Below are 7,161 nucleotides of genomic sequence, written 5' to 3' on the forward strand. Positions count from 1 at the left end.
AACAGAGGCATTCCTTAGCTCTTGACTGACATTTTGGTTGGTTGTTTCTGTTTTCATCTCCAGAGGGAATCTGAGTGATACAAACCCCTACATTTAAAATCCTATGTACCTGCTGAAAATCACACAAAATCACACCAGAGCAGAAGAGTCCTCCACCACTTTTTCTCTTGACATGTACCATCTGGCTGCTTTGTAGCATCTCACGTTCTTCAAACTTCAGCAGCTTTGTTGGCAAAATTAAGCAGAACACTAATTCCTCATAAGACAGACTCATTTCTGGAAGTCAGTCTAAAGCTGCTTTCCTTGCATCTTTCCATTAATGCCAGAGAAAGAAAAGCTACCCCAATCAGAACTGGGTTTCAGCTGCCTATATAACCACATGCATAGATGTATGAAATACTGAAAAAGTAACATTTGGACATAATCAAAATTCTGATTTCACTGTAGACACAGCAACATGTGTACAGGCCAAGAATGTGGCACCATTCCTCAGCACATGGAATACATAAGGGGAAAGAAGAGGGGGAATAGAGAAAAAGAATCTTTTTTTTTTTTTAGAGAAGTAGTTTTTCTAATAAGCTGAATCATACAGCGAGGAAATGTATAAATGCAAGCTTAGGGCTCTATAGCCCTGCTTACTCCTGTAGCACCTCATCCTTTATCCATGGTATAGCTCTGTGGAAGAGAAAACACAGCAGACAGTTTCTCCAAAGGTGAGAATAATGAGAGCAAAACAGAGAGATAAAGACCCTCCTTAAATTCAGGAATGTGACCAGTTTAATCAGATGATGGTTTTCTCTGCCCAAACAGAGGACAACTTGATCTGCTGAAATTTCCACTGGGGTTCCTGAACCAGTTCAACTAAACTGACCAATTTTCGATGACAAAAAACTCTGTATGTGGCTCACATCTGTTCAATTTTTACCTTTAGCTGGCCAGAACTCTCACAGGTTCTACTGGAATTTTCCTTGAAGGAGAAACTGAGATGCTCTAGAATGAACTTAATGAAGCTTTGTGTAGTGTGCAGCATCATGAACTAAAGCATTTTGTCTTTTTAAATATTTATGTCGATTTTTCCCCCTCAGATTTGAATGGGTGGTTTTGATATGGCATTAGATTGAAAAAGCCTTAGGAGTAAGTGTACAAAAGTTTTCCTAATTCATATGGTTTTATAAACATTTCCAGTTCTAGGATGAAATTAATTGTAAAATTACTTTTGGTCTAATTGCTGTTATACTTTTTCTGCCCTCTTAAGGAATCAGGTTACATCCCCAAATTCCATGCTTCTGACAAATACAGAAAGGGTCATAATCAGCATCTGCACTACCAGTTACTTACTTACACCTGCAGTCAAAATGCCAGGGGGTTTTCTAAATGCATGAAATAGATGACATTGAAAAACTGGATATTTTCTACTCGCATTAATATAAAATTATAGCAACAAGAAACCAGTAGTTTTTTCTCCACAAATTTATGGTTAGAAAACATGGAAAAATATAAACCATATTGAGTTGGATTTATTTTTCTTGATTTCTTTTTTCTAGATTAACTACTAATTATTTCTTTTAATTCACTTTAAAAACTGATGTCAGTAGTTTGAATTAAGCAATTTAGTTTTTAAAATGTGCAAATAAAATAAGAAGGACATTACTGATTTTGATACACATAACTGGTTTGCTGCACACACAATACTCAAATATCAGTCAGCATCTCATAATCAAGGGAAAGTGATACTTGCATTTCCATATGGTGTCCCAATTCCCTTCTTTACTCTCATATTAAACTAGTAGAGTGGCAACACACACTTTGATGACAATTTTCATCACCTTGATGTTTTCCTTAGTATTTGAGTGAAATCAGAGTTTTGATATGTGTAGGTACTTAAATGGGAAGCTTATGCAAAATATTTGAATTTTATTATGACTGTGGTTATGCCACAATACAAATAAGATGAAGCAAGAAGTCTCTCCTATTACTCTTCTATTTACTTATTCAGATTAAAAATAACAAATTATGCTTATCCAGGACCTTAGGCACCATAACACATCATTAATATTACAATAAAATCTCAGCAGTATTAAACTAATCACTCAGTTCGACACACTCCTACACAGATTCCTTCTCAGTCTTTCCTTGTGGGAAAAAAACCCCATAACACTGTCCTAAATATTATCTAACCCAAACAAATTTTTGATCTCAAACAAATTTGAGGCGTGTAAATGAAGCAATTCTAGAAGCCTGAACTTTTATAAAAACGACTTGCTAGAGATTCTTCTGTTCTTTATGGTGAAGAATAGGATGTTCTGGCATCCTAGCTATTCACTGTTTAATGCTTGCTGGTGGCATGGTCTTTTTTCAGGACAGTTTGCTGAGCTGGCTGGCCTAATGATGCAATTTGCCATGGCTGTGATTGATCATTTTTGAGTGTCAGCTGTAGATGTTTTGTTGGAGTTCACCTGCAGTGCTCTTTTTATATTTCAGTGAACCAGAGTGGAGGTGGTAACAACACCCTGTACTACAGGTGGCCACATGCATCCTAAAACTTAGCATGTATTTTGGAAAAATATATTATTTGGATTTTGTCACATAATCCAGTCAAAATGAAAGGATCAATCATTTAGGGGGATGTTAAAAATAAGTTATTAATTATGTAAATATAATTGTTTGATTTTCCAAAAAGGTAGGGAAATGCAGCCAAAATCAACAGAATTTCATACAGAAAGAAGTCAAATCCTTGAAAGACTTGTTAATGAAAGAAGAAATTGAAAGGACATTTGAATTTACTTTAGTGTTGTATATATAGAGGGACTTTTCCTCTTTATTAACAAACATGTCCAGTATGGAAGTTCAGTCTGTATTTTGTTGACTGTTTTAACTAATGAGCTGTATAGGGGGAGAAACAGAGATCCTCACATCTATTGATGCCTCATTGATATCTTCTTGAATAGCATTTATTATTTTCATATGAGTCCATCAATTTAGCTGAATTTCCATCAGTAGTCATTATATCAGAGAAAATTACACCATAAGGATATGCAACTAGTATAATTATTTTCTTAATTTGATACCTTAATGAAGACTCTGCTAAAATAAGGATAGCATTTGTGTAGTGCTTTGCACAACCAAACCACTCTAATTATGACAGGACTTGTTGCATATGTTGAATTTCATAGGAGAGGTTTTTTCCCACACTTAAATCCATTTTTCAGCTAATTATCTGAATCAGAGATTACAAGAATAAGGAAACCTATGACAGAAAAGCTATGACAGAACCATGATTAAATTTCAGTTGTGTTTCTTTAAGCTTGCCATCAGACTGCAGTGCCCTGTGGGAATGAGTGGGAAGGGACCCATAAAGATCATGGTGTCCAGCTCTCAAGTGAATGGCCCATTCTGGGATCAAACCCACAGCCTTGGCATTATGAGAATATTTATTATGGCCTCAAGTCCCATAAAGCCTCCTGTATTTTCTGAATAACTTTTTGGACTTCTTTCTTGTCATGAGGGCAGAAGGGGAAGCTTTTTGTATCAGCCATATGAAACAGCAGAAGCCAAAATCCAGAAGGAAACAAAGCTTTTCCTTTTGAGTTTGCCTGGCCTCATCCTTTCCCTTCTGACCCATACAAGGAGGAAACAGAACAAGGGAACCACAGGGTGGTGCTGATAGTTCATTCCTGACACTTGCAGTATTTGATTCCTTTGGAGCCTGTCTTCCCAACGTTGGCTAAGTCAAAGCTATTTTGTTAATCATAACATCACTAATTTCCTTTCCTGCTGATAGCTGCATGGTGGTTCTGATGCTGTCACTCCACAGTAATGAAATGTCATTGCAGGTGGTACAAAATGTGGCAAAGTTAAACAGCTGGGAACAAACAGCCTTCTCAGTTACAGCAGTTCAATGGCATGGATTAATTTGAAGGGAGATTCCTTCATACTCTCAGGAAGGTTCACCTCTGCTCTCATGCAAAGGGTGTTGCATAAACGGTCTGTGAATTCTCACTGCTTGGGCTTTCTGGGGAGGGTGCCACAGATTCAGTTCCATGCTTGGCCTATCCTTTCTCACTAATGTGATCTTTTCTAGCCACTGAAACCCTCTTCAAAGCAGGGCAAGGCAACCCGGGCCAGCTGCATCTTGAGAACAGCTGAGAGAACACACCACACATCTTCCAGAGTTCACACAAGTGAAGGGAAACCAGGAGGAACTCTAGCCTAAGTCCCAGTTACCTCCCAAATGATCTCCTTGTGTGCCACAGCTCATATCTGTGTTGAGTCCAACCGTTCCTTTCACAGGTTGGAGGGTAATTTCACTTAAAAGATGAATTCAAGGCAATCACAACATGCTCCTGGAACACTGGAGCCCAGAAAGCAAGAAAAACAACAAAAAGGGGAGAAAAAGGGAAACCCCGACCCCCCACCCCAGTGTGTCATGAAATTGAAACCCAACAATTATAATGTTAATTGTCTCATCTCAAGCGATTTCCCAAGATATTTGATTTCTAAAGCAGTCATACATACGGCAAGGAATGTTTTAGGGGAGAAATTCACTACACTCCTATGTTAGTCACCACATCTCAGAATTATTTCAAGTGAATTTAAAGTGCTTATTCATCATGGTATCTGTAGGAATAATATTCCAGGGGACTCCATTTCCTCAAAAGTATTTCTCGGCAGCTTCTGAGCAGACAAGGCACTTCTAATGGTGCTGCAGAAGCCTCCTGGGCAGTTTTACAGAGCCATTGCACTCAATCTGTGCATGGAAAAATATTGCTCTCTTGTAAAGCAAATAAAACCAGGAAAAAGCTTATAGTGAGACAATATATCTTTTTCCCCCCCAATCTTCTATGCAGATCAATACAAACAGTTCAAGTTGATTGAATGTAATTCTTTGCCCAGATCAGATCAAAACCATAAAAACTAATGCACTGAGGTAGTCACCCAGTCTTGCTTTAAACATAAAACTTTTTTCCCTTGTAATGCATTAATTAATCAGGCAATCTGCTTGGTATATGGGAACCATCATTTACATTCCCATTTGCAAAATGTGTGAGAGCTTGTTACATAAATTCATATGTGATAACTTTTTTGAAGTTTCATTTGGATGGCAGTAGGGCTTGATAGCTCACTGTCTATATGCTTAGGTCAGAAATTGCAGCCTCTTAAGAAACGTGCTCTGCACAGCAGCTGAGTCTACATTATTGTAGAAGCACTACTGCATGTCCCACATAACCCAGTAAATGCAAAACCTTGTCTTTAAAATATTGGTGAAAGGAAAAACAAAAACAGACATAGGCCTGTTTGAAATGCATTCTACTTGCTCAGAGTGGGTTCCATTAAAAATCTTAGTTAAAAGCCTCTATTAAAAGGTTTTAGGAATGGAAGTGCCTTGTGTGGCCCCCTGAAGCCTGATGAAGCACCCACCAGAGTGATTTGTAGCTCAGGGAGGCACAAGCACCCCAGTGGATGTTAATTGCCATCATGGCAAAATCTCTGTCTCTTTTTTTCCCCTATGGTTAACATTTTATGGGCAATGAACCACAGGAAATAACTGCTACTGATTATAATGAAAATGCTGAAATCTCTTAAATTACGGCATCAGGCAGGAGCAGCGCTGATGTAATTACTGTGTTAATGATCAAATAATATTTAAGTACTCCTATGTGATTTCCTAGTATTTTTTAGTACTCATCTCTAATGTCCTGTGGAGGGTTGAAGAGCTGCTGCCATTCCCCTGCTGGGTTCCCATGCAGAGACTCTGAAAGCTGTGCTAGACCCGCTTAGGTCTCACAGCAGGCACCAGGACTCCTCCTGCTGCTCTGCTCCTCGTGCCAAGGAGTTGCCCGTAATCACCTCTAACAGCCCTTCCATCCTGCTGTAGGGCTCCAGAGAGGCACCAGTGCTGTGATTAGGTCAGGATTTTTATAGGAGACAGGAAATCTCTCACCATTCCCTCCTCTGAGTGCTTTGGTACCAAAGGCAGAGCCAGGAGACAAAAGGATAGGAATCAGAAATCGCTTTGGCAAAGGAGGTGTAGAACACATACCCCCATAATCCTGAATTTTCACTGGGCTACAGGCTTTTTTTGACACATCTCTTGCAAACTAGCATCTGGTAATTTTGGAAGTACAGCATTCATGTGTCTACATACTTTTGGGAGGAAGAAAATAGAATGCAACTGTGGTTCTAGTCTGACAGCTGGCTCCCAGGCACACCTGCCATGGAGCCGCCTTAACACCAACTGCTCTTCCCCTGACAGCCTTGTGAAGGCTAATAATTATTTACCAGGAAAGCAAGTGTTTTAATGATATTACTAAAAACTTTGTTGTTTTCTTTGTTTGTTTCTTTGCTTCTTGTTTTTATTCAAAGAAACCTTCTCCAGGTCTAGTGATACAGCTATAGTTTGGAACTCCTATACATTTAAAATTCAATCATAAGTTAAGGAAGTTTACTTTTAAAATGATATTATAAGGTCTTGTAATCCAGAGTGTATGTGCTAAAGCCACCAAGGCCTTTGGGACATAATGAATTTTAGAGCCTCCTGCACTGGTTACCACTTTTGTATTAGCTTTTCTCCACAGAAGAGGATATCTATTTCTGGGCTGCTATTTTTTGACTGGTAAAATTAACCCTGAAATTTTCACATGTGATATTTAATCCTTTATGTGTTTGTATTGTGACTATTGCATGTGGGGTAACTAAATCCAAAATGTCACATGTGTGTAGCTGAGCATTGTACTGTCACGAGGGGGGGCTTGCTCCAGAGATGGTGATCCAGGTAAAGTAAAAGATGAGTGCTGTGACACATCATTGCTTTTCTCTTTAAAAGGAACAACCCACAGCTCCAATAATAAACTGACATTTGTCAGAGCCCTGATTCTGGTGGAGCAATACAAACACAGGACAAAATGCAATCCTGCTGCAGTGGGGAAAACAAATGGATGCAAAAATGGAGGCTTGAGCAAAGTGAATCAAGGAGACAGTTTGTGAAAGAGATAACAGTCTCAGAGCTTCTGCAGTTTACTCATTACTTACACAAAGCTGACAGCATGACAAGAGATCTTACAGAACAAGCCAATAGGCTGTCCCCGGGCTGAGCAGTGCAGGGAGGTTTATGGCTAATTAACTTTAGCTGAAGGTACTCCAGCCAGCCTGCAGCTTTGCTGT

This window comes from Lonchura striata, chromosome 8, assembly GCF_046129695.1.
Source record: "Lonchura striata isolate bLonStr1 chromosome 8, bLonStr1.mat, whole genome shotgun sequence".
NCBI classification, from domain to species: domain Eukaryota; kingdom Metazoa; phylum Chordata; class Aves; order Passeriformes; family Estrildidae; genus Lonchura; species Lonchura striata.